This window comes from Gymnogyps californianus, unplaced genomic scaffold (genome assembly GCF_018139145.2).
Source record: "Gymnogyps californianus isolate 813 unplaced genomic scaffold, ASM1813914v2 HiC_scaffold_215, whole genome shotgun sequence".
NCBI classification, from domain to species: Eukaryota; Metazoa; Chordata; class Aves; order Accipitriformes; family Cathartidae; genus Gymnogyps; species Gymnogyps californianus.
This window is the reverse complement of record NW_026114096.1, coordinates 17,009-28,710: the sequence shown is the minus strand read 5'-3', so window position 1 is coordinate 28,710 and position 11,702 is coordinate 17,009. Positions and strand designations below refer to the sequence as shown.

The following is an 11,702-nucleotide window of genomic DNA, read 5'->3' as shown; positions in this document are numbered from 1 at the left end:
CCCAAGCTGGCTCTGCAGGCACTGAAGGAAACCCCGGAGCCAGGGGGCAGCCTTGTTGCTTGGCAGGGCGGAGAGGAGTGGCTCTCCAGCGAGCTCAGGAGGGCTGCAACCCTGCCCAGAAATCCAGCTCGCACGGGGTGCGGGACTGTACCCAGTGTAAAAGTCAGTTCTTTGCTGGCCAAGGAGGGAGACAAGGACGTTTAGCATAGAATTACCAAGGGAATCCCTAAATCCCTAATTTTAGCTGTGCACATAGCGGTGCCCCAGCCTAGCACATGGAGGACCCCGATATAGAGGAAAGCAGGGTTTCTAGATGTTTACAATGCAGTTGTGTTGACCAGTCAAATTACTCCTGTTAAGGGGTGGGCTAATCAGTTACTATTGCTCGCGTAAGCACTAGGTGCTTCTCCCGGGCAGGTGGTGTGGACGTATGGTCAGTGGGCTGTTAATCTTCCTGGTTCTAGACCAATGTCCCGTGCAGGCGGAGGGGTTTTATACTAGATTCAGGTCGATTGCTTTTCTCGCCCTGGTTATATACCTGGAGTTTTTTTGAAAGACAAATCTCCTATTGTTTTATTGTCTGTATGGGGTGTTCTCAGCCAGTGAGAGACGGTTTAGGTTGGGTCTTCAGGTCACATTGACCCTGAGGTAAAAGCTCTTAGTCCTAGGCAGTGTTCCTTCCTCTAAGCAAGTCGTACAGCAGTTACTGCCTTGCCTTTCACACCAGCTGCGAGGGCCTTGCCCTGCCCGTGCTGTGCTGCGCTCCCCCCCAGCTCCTGGCTTGTCTTCCCTCCCGGCGCAGCCCTGCCCTTGCTGCTCGCCAACAGCCGAGGGCTGCCCCTGCCACCTTGCAGGGTGCCAAAGAGCCAGAGAAACCCCTCCTCTCCGTGCCTGGTGCCATTCCTGTCCTGCCCAACGCTGCTGGGGGTGGAGGTGGTTCCCAGTCGCCCCAGGGCAGGGCTGGCCCATCCGGACTGGGTGGTGGCCAGTCTTAAATGCTGCCGGATGTGTCCCAGGAAGGCTCTGGGCAGGCTGAGCTAGTAGAACCTCTTGGTGAGGCTGAGGGACGAGGTGGCAGTGCTGAGGCCTGCATGTTTGGGCTTGTGTTTGCTGGTTCCCTGTCCCATCCACACGCCAGAGCACACAGCAAGCAAGCAGAGGAGACAAAAGCAAAAGCGGGATGGAGAGGGCTGGGATGGGGGAGCAGATGTGAGCACGGAGAGTGCGGCCGCAGCCTGCCTGCTGCAGGGGCTATTGCTCAGAGGAGAGCATTTGACTGCAGATCAAGAGGTCCCTGGCTCAGCTCCGGGTCCCCCTTCCACTGCCCCTTTCCTTCTTCATCCGTGCTGCCAACCTCCTCAGCTTCTCTTTTGCTTGCACTGCTTCCGCCACCCTCAGTGGCATGGCTGCGGGGAACGGACCATGCACCAGCCACTGGCTCTTCTCTCCTTCTCCTTCTCCAGGCTCTCTCTGCATGTGCCCCTCCAAGTTTCCCTTTTCCTTAAGATGCTGAACCACCCAGGCAGGCTACCTGCAGCCCCTCCTCTGCTGCTGCTCTGTGGGGAGCAGCTGGGTATGCGACTGAGAGAAGCCTCTGGGAAGCCTCCGGTCTTTTCCATGCCACCCATCAGGGTCTGTGATGGCAGGGGATGGTCTCCTGATGCCGCAGTCACCACCATGGCCTCTTTCGCACTTCCACGTCTTTCCCAGAAGAGGAGGAGCCAGGAGAGACCCACCCCTTATCATCTCGTTCTTCGGTTAAATTTGGAAAGCCCCCGGGGAAAGGTTGTCCACGTGTGCAAGGGCTGGGGCTGGGTCAGGCAGAATATCCCCAGGACCCCAGGCAAGATCTCAGATCCATGAGGTGTCTTGCCTTCATCTTTAGCAATGAGGACCATGTTGTGCAGGCTCTCTTTGGAGAGGAGCTGCTGTAGTTTCAGGCATAGGGAAGACAGCTGGTGGGGTTGTTCTGCTTGGGATGTCAGGTGAGCTCAGGCTCTTAAGTTCTGCTCAAGAACCAACAACAGTGGACCTCTTTTCACGGCTCAGACTCGGCACTGGTCCGTTCTCTTCCCCCAACTTGCCTACCTTGTCAATGGGAGCAGGATTTCCCATTCATCCAGGAATTTGGGGGCAGGGGGTGCGGGGAGAAGTGCTGTAGGCAAGGGGGTTTTACCGTCTCCCTGGGCACCAGGTACAGTGTGGAGCTGGGTCCCACGGCTGCAGCGTGGTCCATTGCAGGGAGCCCAAACAGTGTGGTCCATTGCAGGGAGCCCAAAAGGGGAGTGCGCCCCGTAGTTGGCAGGATTCGAACCTGCGCGGGAAACCCCAATGGATTTCTTAGTCCATCGCCTTCACCACTCGGCCACAACTACCTGCTCCAGCCCTCTCTGCCCAGCCGATCACATGCCCTCTGCAATGACACCGGCTCCCTGGGACTTTCAGGGACATGCTCCACTCGAAGCCCTGCACTTGGGACCTGCACTGAGCATGACGGGCACCTGGTGACAGCCTTCCACAGGCCTTGAGAGGCGTAGCCCCAGGGGCTACAGCTGCAGCTCCAGCGCCTACAGCTGCAGCTTCCCAGCGCCTTGTCCTCAGCCGCACATCTGGGATATCCTGCCACGGGGGGATGCTTTCTCTCCCCAGCTGCCATCTCTGCTGCCTCCAGGGAAGAAGGGAAGGCAGCTGTGTGGAGACAACCAGCGGTCAGGTGGGCATATTGACCCAGCTTTGCTTCTCAGATTTAGCTGAGGAGGTCTCCAAGCTTGCTGGGAGCACTAGGGGGAGGACACTCCTGCAGGGGAGGTGGTGACCTCCCGGCAGCACCTCCAGCCTCTTGGGGACGTAGGGTGGTGTCAAGCCTTTGAACAAAGACCATGACTGCCATGCAGGTTGTTGGTGTGTAAGGGGGAAATGGTTTGCGAGAGTGGGAGAGATCTATGGCAAGGGCGAGGTAGAGCCTGGCTGAGGAAAAGTCAGGAGGGGCAAAGGGAGAATAAACGGGAGGTGCGGATGACTTAGAGGGAGACTGGAGAGAGCTTGTTTGGTGGAATAGGTATGTCCAGAGCTTTTTCCCAGCACCGCAAGCATTGTGACATTCTTGAGCATGGACCAAAATATTAAACAATCCAACAAAAAGCAATAATTTACATCACTAGATGAAAGGCAGCTCCGATTCCATTTTGGCTCTGGAGCAGGAAAATGGCGTTAATGAGTCAGTGTGGACGTGGTAGATTTGGGTAGTGGCCTGTCTGACACCCTGAAGTTTACCGGAACTGGATGTAACCGATGGTCCTGGTGACTGAGAACTGAGACACCCTCATTTCTCTTGCAGCTTATGGCCTGTGGGCCAAGGGAAACGCAAGGAGCCTCTCACAAGTAGAACTCCCTACCTAAAGGGGACAAAGCTTCTCAAGTCTCTGGTTGCAGGGCTGCTTCAAGAATAAGGCAATGTTCTTTGCTGTGCTGACACTCAAAAAACCAAGCCTGGATGGTGGGGTGGGAGGGGAGGTTGTGTTAGCACAGTATTTACAGACTCCCACTCTGTCATCAGCAGTGCTAGTGTAGGTGGAGTTAGAAAGAGGGGGATCGTGATTGCGCGTGCTCGATCATGCCCTACTGAAATGCCCACCCTAACCGCATCTTGCAGTCCACACTGCCTCCGTCCAGCCATGACAAGAAAGTGCTTTTCCTTTCCACGCCATAACCCATCCCCTGGAGTTTATTCCCGCAAGACCAAGGAAAGAGAGAAGTGCCATGAATGTTTTTGTATGATTTTGTGAACAACAGTGAGAGGACTGAAAAGTTAATTCAAAACGGCCTGTATTAACTTTCACAATGACTGTGACCAGAGGGTCAGGCAAGTCTCTCCAAAGCATCTCTCCCTCGGATCTCCATAGCCGTGTCCCTGATGACTTGACCAGGCCCTCACGCATCGTCCAACCAGGGGTCTGGGCTCAGCTTGGGAAGTGGAGAATCTGTTGGAAACAAGGAAATCAATTGCGTAGGAGGGTGATCAAAGAGATGCCCGCGTCCTTCCCTGAAAGAGACCCACACCCAAATTGACCTCTTTTGCTCCGTAAGGTCATCCCAGAGGCCAAAGGCCTGGATGGCCTGCTTCTGAGGAGAGGCTCAGGGCAGGGAGCCAAAAAGCTCATGGCTCTTTTTCCTGGGTCAGGGATGAGGTGACCCATTTCCATGCATTTCAGATTTCAAAGGGACATCGGATCAGTCTCCCGGAGCACCTGGGAGTCATCGTGAGGTGGAAGAGTTGGGAAAAAACCCTGAACTCCAGGCAACCATGAGTCACCTGCTATGGACTTCAGTGGACACGCCTGCCTCAGGCGTTGCCAGGGATACCAGAGCTCACAGCCCCCAAGTTCTGCTTGCGTCAAGGCATTTCCACACATTTTAGCACCATCCTGAATCTACGGGGGCTTCTATGCAATCTCCTGCATTTGCTGTCTTCCAAGGCATTGCCTTTTGGTGGTTGCTCAAGGGCTTGTGTGACTCAGGGTAACCCAGAATAAATGAAAGTTTGGAATGGACCTCTGGAGGTCTTCTGCTCCTGTCCCCTGCTCCGAGCAGACCAGACTTCCAGTACCTCAGCAGGCTCTGGGCCTTGTCCTGCTGATTTCTCTTCTCCCATATGGGACTGTGCGGTCTTGATGTTCTGCTTGAACTTACTCAGCGTCTCCTGTGTGTCTACGATGACCCGCTGGGAGAAATGTTTCTCAGGGCTAGCCTGAGTGCCTGCACTGAAAGCACTTGAGAGCTGACTTGAGGTGTCCCTCATAGCTGAATTTGGACCGTGAGTGGTGGCCGTGCTCACCATGAAGAAGGCCAAGTGACAAAGGCAATCCGTATTAGGAAAAACGCACTCAGAATCTCCTTGTACACTAGCCTGAGACCTCCGAGCTGATTGGCCTTCTGAAGCTGGGACACAGATGAATGGTTTTGATGTTTGGTGGTATGAAGCAGGAGCACAACATTTCAGATGAAAGAGGCAAGGGCTTAATCACCAGCGAGGCCTTGGCAAGCGGCAGCTGCTAGGTGTTTAGATGCTTCATGAGCAAGTAATGTTTGTGGCCCGCGGGGATCTGGGACACAGCATAAAACCTGCGCTGCTCCGGGCTCTGCATCCTCCTCTCTTGCCTCCCTTTCCTCGAGGAACGAGGTAAGCCTGAGTCCGCTCCATCTCTCCCTGTGGGCTGAGCTGCTGTCATGGTGGCTCCTCAGGTTGATACTTGGGCTGCCTCAGCTTGGCCCTGCAACAGAACTGTTTAAGGGCTGTCACCTCTGTCCCTTTTGGCGGAGGTGGCTGGGGAGGGCTGGGAAGAGGGGGTTTCTTTAAAGCAGAAGGGGATCAATGGGGCTGAGCTGCAGGGACGTCTGCCCACCAGAATGTCTGCCTTTAGCAGATGGTCTCTAACGAAATGGCCAAGTGCCTCCAGTGCCATCTTTATTGACAGCAATGTTTGTTCAGGAGATGGGGTATGACCAGTCTTGCACAGGTGCTTTAAACCCACTGTGCTGGGTCCTATCCTGAAAGCGGTTCAGCGTCCTGTGCCGTGCAATTCGGAGGGCACGATGAGGGCCGTGGGAACTGTAGGCACAGTAGGTGTTTTTAAAACAAAGTGTGTCCACAGAGAGAGCTGAGGAAAAGCAAGACAGACTGATACTGAGGCTCGTGCTCCCTGCCTGCTCTGTGTTTCAGCTTTGCCTCCCTCACCGAGAGATGTCTTGCTTCAGACCCTGTCTCCCAACGCCCTGCGGCGCCTCTGGCCCAACCCCACTTGCCAGCAGCTGCAGTGAGCCCTGTGTCGCCCGCTGCGCGGACTCAACGGTGGCCATCCAGGCCTCCGCGGTGGTGGTGACCCTGCCGGCCCCATCCTCACCTCTTTCCCTCAGAGCACAGCCGTGGGATCCTCTCTGTCAGCTGCTGTTGGGAGCTCCCTCAGCGCCGGGGGGTTCCCATCTCTTCTGGGGCTCCCTTGGTCTGGGGGGGTCAGGGCTGTGTCTGCCTCCCACCCGCTGCAGTCTGAACTGCTGAAGCTGGCGGGTCATCCCCTTCGTAGCGGGAAGGAAGATGGGAACTCTGCATCAGGAGCATGGCCAGGGCTTGCAGGCGGGCTGCGTGTCCTCATCCCACCTGGCAGGAGGGACCTGTGCCCGCTGCTCCTCGCTGCACGGCAGGCCTCGCCGTGCCTCCTCTGGCTTTGCTTTGCTCTGAGCTCCTTGAGACAACACTCGTTCTCTTCTGCTTGCTGAACCTCCTGCCGACGGGGGGAGGGTGCCGGAGTTAGGGACTGCTCTTGCTGGGCTGGGATTGTCACCAGGTAGAGCAGAATGGGAAAAGGCAAGCGCTTTGTGTGGAGCTTGTCCTTGGGAAATGGGCCATTCTCTGTGCCTCCCTGAACCCTGCAGACGTGTTTCTTGGTCTCTCTTCTGTGCCACTGCATTTCCTCCTTCTCATTTAAAGACTTTGTGCAGCATAGCTGGCGACTCGTGGTGCTTTGTTCTCCTCCCCCCTCAGTTGGCCAAGCCCTCTGCAAGGCTGTCATGGTTTCAGCCCAGCTGGCAACTGAGCACCACGCGGCCGCTCGCTCACTCCTCCCTGCCCTGGTGGGATGCGGAGGAGAATCGGAAGAAAGGTAAAACCTCGTCAGTTGAGATAAGGACACTTTAATAGGACAACACAAGGAGAGAAGAAATAACAATAATAGTAACAGAAGAATATATAAAGCGAGTGATGCACAATGCAACTGCTCACCACCCGGAAACCCCATGCTCGGCTTCTTGTGAAAGTTAACTCTCTCCCAGCCGAACCCAGGACAAAGAAGAGGGCGAACCTGCTCTCTCCCATGACAGTGAGCCTGTCCCCATGCATGGGGCACTGCAAGTTGTGGGTGGAGCTCCCTGAACTGAGACCAGAGCACCAAAAACCAGCAAGCAGGCAAGAGAAAGACAGAAAAGCCTCAGAGAAATGGATGGAACAAGAAGCAATGGACAGGGGTGGAAATACAACTAATGCCACACACAGTGGTGGTCAAAGATGGGAAACGGTTGCCCAGGGAGGTTGTAGATTCTCCGTCTTTGGAGATGTCCAACATCCAACCAGGCAAGGCCATGAAAAAGGTCCTCTACTTGACCCTGCTTTGAGCCGGGCGTGGACTGCATGATCTCCACCTCAGGTGTTGAGCCACTGCTGGATGCCCTCATCCAGGAGCAGTCAAGAACAAGGAGGGGACAGGGGCCAGCACTCAGGAAAGCCTGCAGAGCTGTGGTGGCACAGGGCAGGAGAAAGGGCACTGATGTCAGTCCCAGGGCTGGGAGCACAGGAAAGGAAGGAAGATCAGAGTGCATTAAACAATTGAACCCAACAGCAAGGCAAGGGATAAAGTGTAAAGCATGCTGAGGAAAGCCCTAGAGGAGCCAAAACTCGGAGGTCCCACTAAGCTGTGAACGCAGATCACTGGATTCAGAGTCCAGACTGCTCACCATTACACCATGGGACCACCTGGACAGACCCTGTCTTTCCCCTCTGGCCACCCTCGCTGAGCCATATGCTCCTGGCTGGCCTGGCAGTCTCTCCATCTCCCTGGCCACCACCAAGTGCAGCCTTCCTCCAGGGCCACTGGCACTCTGCTACTCACAGGATCTTTCAAGGGAAGTGCCAGAGCTCTTTGCGCAAGCCTGGCATGCCTCTCGTACAAGACCCAGGCTGGTAACCTGTGAGAATCTTCTTCTCGCCTAATTAGACCTGCTTATGAAGTTTCCAGCTTAACCTCTTCAACATTGCACCTCACAGACTACATTCATGGCCCAGCGATCGGTGGTTCGATGCTTGCACTTGCGGTCCCTGCTGCTGCCTCCCTTCACCCCCGTGTTGGACAGCCTGCCAGTCTGCCTGGGTAAGTTATTGCCTCTCCTGTTTCTCACCTCGTAGCTCATCCGAAGCACCCGTTAAGCAGATATCCTTACCCTTGGTTGCAGTCCTAGCCAAGCTCCTGACCTTGCTGAACGAGGCAACCAAGAGAGAGGGCAGGGGAGGACGTTCAGCAGAGGGAAGAGCTCGCAGGAGGACCCGACGCAGCTCCTTCAGCATCTCCTCAATTACGACGTGCTCCGGCATGCTCTGATACCACCTTGTGCATGTCCCCTCTTCCTCTTCCTGTGTGCACAGGAAGACCTCTTGTGTGGCTCGTATTCCTGACTGCGGTCCTTCTGAAAAATGCCACCAGTGCTCATGCAACCTGTGGTGGCATTGCGTGAGTGAGGATGTCTCTCTCCTGTCAGCAGCGTTGGAGAGAAATGCCCCAGAGCCCTGCCACATCCCTGTTGGCCTTTTCCTGGTCGGCCTTTACTCCCCCTGCCCCTCTTCCCACTGGTTGCTTCCATGTTTGCTGGTGAGGAACTGCCAGTTCCGCGAAACTTTTGGGGTTGAAATCCTGCTGGTCAACGCCACATCCTGGATCTGGCACCTACAGAATGTGCCACTGGACCTGAAAGAGGGAAGGACGCATCTGAGGGGCTCTCCAGCTTCGGGAGCAGAGGGCAGAGGAGCTCCCTGCTGACTAAGGAGAGGGAAAAGTTGCCCCGTCACCAAAAAAGGGAAGAAGGACTATCTGGGGAACCAAGGAAAGGTGGTGATAAAGTGGAGCAAGTTCAGCGGAGGATGCCTAGGATAGTCAGGGCCAGGGGCTGTGGCCTTGGGAGGAGAGGCTGAGGACGCAAGGCTCGCTTAGCTGGGAGAAGAAAATGCTTAGCAGGGATCGAATCGGAGCCTCCCTCCAGTGCCTGCAAGGAGGCTACTGCAACGGCTGGGAGATGAGCGCCGTGGTCAGAATTGAAGAGGCAGTTTGTGACTGGTTACACGAACCCAAATGATCACCCTGAGGGTGCCTAAGCATGGGAGCTGGGGTGCCAAGGGCTGTGAAATGTCTGTCCTCAAGGTATTGTATGACCCGAAAGAAAGATGCAGGTGGTGTGAGCCTGCTTGAAGCAGGAGGATGCCCTCTCTGACTGCCTGAAATGCCTTCCAGCCAGAAGGGTTGTTGCAGGGAGAGAGGATTGTGTGAGCGAATGTTTGAAGAATGTCCAGAGATGCGCACTGAAATGCGGGGAGAGGCATGCAGAATGTGAGTTTTGCAGGGGAGAGTGGCCAAGTGGAATTCCCCAGGGGCTGGCTCTCCCTCTGTTTCTGTTGTAGGCCTACCCAGCTGGTACTGGTGGGGCAGCATGGGTATGCCCCTTTCTCCTTCTCCAGGAGCTGGGACTGCAGCAAGAGCTGAGCAGAGCCCCCAGAGGAGCAAGAAGCCTGCAGCGAGGAGAGGGAAGGAGGCCAAGAGAGAGAAGAGCCTGTCAGGAGTGGGAGTCGAACCCACGCCTCCCAGGGAGACTGCAACCTGAATGCAGCGCCTTAGACCGCTCGGCCATTCCTGACCCCTGCTGCGCTGCTGCGCGCTGCGCTGCTGCGCTGCGCTGCTGCGCTGCTGCTGCTGCTGCTGCTGCGCTGCTGCTGCTGCTGCCTGCTGCTGCTGCTGCTCGCTGCTGGCTGCTGCTGCCGCTCCTCCCCCTGCAGCTGCCAGAGCCAGCCCACCTCAGGCAGCCTCCTCCTGGCACTGCTGCAGGGGGAGCTGGCTCCTGGCAGCACCCTTGCCCTGCTCCCACCACGGGCTGCTGACAGGCGACCGCAGCTCCTACACGCGCTTCAGACCACACGGAACACGAGTAGCCAGCACAGGGGCAGCACGCTTCCGACGCGTCTCCCAAAGGCCAAGGCAATCCTTCACAGGACCAAGCAAAGGAACCGTCAGCAAATTACGGCTCTGCGCACGCCAACATCCTGTCAAGGGGCTCCAGGCATACGCCTGCCTTTCTCATGGACGGTTCCTGGGGCAACAAGGGTGCTTCCTTCTTCCCTGCCCTCCGTGGGCAAGGAGGGCTCTGCCACACCAACCCCTGGGGGAATGCTGTGGTGGTCTCAAGGAGTCAGTGTGTGGGAAAGGGGCTGGAGAGTCAAGGCGAAAGGACACGAGATGCGCCAAGTGCTGAGCAATGACTGAGCTCCAGTTCCTGTGGGGAAGAGGCCCGCTTGCCGCCCATGGTGCAGAGAGAGGAAGGAGGTCACAGCTCTCTCTGGGATTTGTTGCTTCGTGGAAGGAACTAGACTGCAAGGCATCTCAGGAGGGCACTAGTCCAAATGCCTGCTCAAAGCAGGGCTAGCCCCAAAGCTAGAGCAGGCGGCTCAGTGCCTGAGCCCCACTGAAACGTGAGGGTGATACCCAGGCATGGAGAATCCCAAAGTTCTCTGGGCACCTGCTCCAGTGCTACAGCACTCCCTGAGAATCTCGGAAGGGTCCAAAGCAGCCCCTGCAGTCTGCCTTTGCCAAGGCGGGCCTTGCTAAGAGCCAGGCTTGTGTCTGCTGGCCTAGGAGGTGCCAGAGGCCTGGCCATGAGGCAAGGCTGGAGGGGAGTCAAGGGGAGGGCCTCGAGTGCCCTATGGGAGCTGAACTTCCTGAGGGAAGCTGGGTTGGTTTGGAAGAGGAGAGGCAAGGCCCTCTGGAGCCAGGCTGAGTAAAAGAACCTTGTCTGCGTTGGCCAGGAATCGAACCCGGGTCAACTGCTTGGAAGGCAGCTATGCTCACCACTATACCACCAACGCTCCTCGACCCACTCCTGCCTCCTGCTCCTCCACCCCGCAGCCTCGCCTCCCTCCTGCCCCTCCACTTCCCAGACTCCCCTGCCTGCTGCTCTTCCAGCTCACAAACTCGACCCTCTCCACTTCACAGCCCGGACGGCCTCCTCCTTCCAGCCCCTGCACACATACGGCCTCAAGCCCATCGGATGACTCTGGGCTTCTCTCTGTCTGATGTGTTGGCTAGGGAAACTCAACCTGCTGCCTGATGGCAATGCTGATGCTCCCCATCTGCCTTCATACAGCTGCCCGCTGGGCATGTACTACGCAACGCGATGGGCCTTTCTCTGGATGTACCTCTCGTGCTTTAAGCACAGACAAACACCCACCCAGCTGCTCACTACTTTCCCCACCCTCAGGGGATGCGGAGCACTGAAAACAGGATGACAAATCGCATGGCTCAAGATAAACACAAGGACATGCCTTAGCAAACACTGTTGCGGGCAAGTCAGGCTTGACTTGGGGAAAATTCATTTTTTGCCAATTAAAACGCATTCACACAGTGACAAACAAAAAGACAAACATAAAACACCGCCTTTCCTCTCCCCTCTCCCAGGATCAACTTTACTCCTTCACACCACACTCCGTTACCTGCCCAAGCGGGATGCATCTTCCCTCTGCCCTTTCCCGCTCTTTTTGTTCCTTCCGCCTCTCTCTGCCCGGCGTTTTCTGCCCTTTCTGGAATATGTTTTCACAGAGGGGCCACAAACTTTGATGACGGCTCAGCTGTGTCGTGCGTGGAACCACTGCGGAGCTGGAATCAGCTGTGTCTGACACAGGGCAGCCCCTTATCTCTTCCCACAGAGGCCACCCTGCAGCACCCCCTAACCCCTCCACTACCAAAACCTTGCCATATGTAGCCAACACAGTGCCCCTTGGCAATACCGTAGGGCATAACACTGAGGTAACACAGGCGGAGTCTGCCCCAGTCGGAGTCACATTCACGCTGTCCCAGGCTAACGTGTGGTTGCACGATGCACCCTTTGGTTGAATTAAAAAG

The 11,702-nt window shown here is 56.3% G+C and overlaps 2 non-coding genes across 2 annotated transcripts; both read right to left on the bottom strand.

Moving 5' to 3' along the window:
• Nucleotides 1–2,293: 2,293 nt before the first annotated feature.
• TRNAL-AAG (transfer RNA leucine (anticodon AAG)) lies at nucleotides 2,294–2,375 on the bottom strand. Its single transcript has one exon. It is a non-coding gene; the product is annotated as a tRNA-Leu (tRNA).
• Nucleotides 2,376–10,597: 8,222 nt separating this feature from the next.
• TRNAG-UCC (transfer RNA glycine (anticodon UCC)) lies at nucleotides 10,598–10,669 on the bottom strand. Its single transcript has one exon. It is a non-coding gene; the product is annotated as a tRNA-Gly (tRNA).
• Between the last annotated feature and the right edge of the window lie 1,033 nt (nucleotides 10,670–11,702).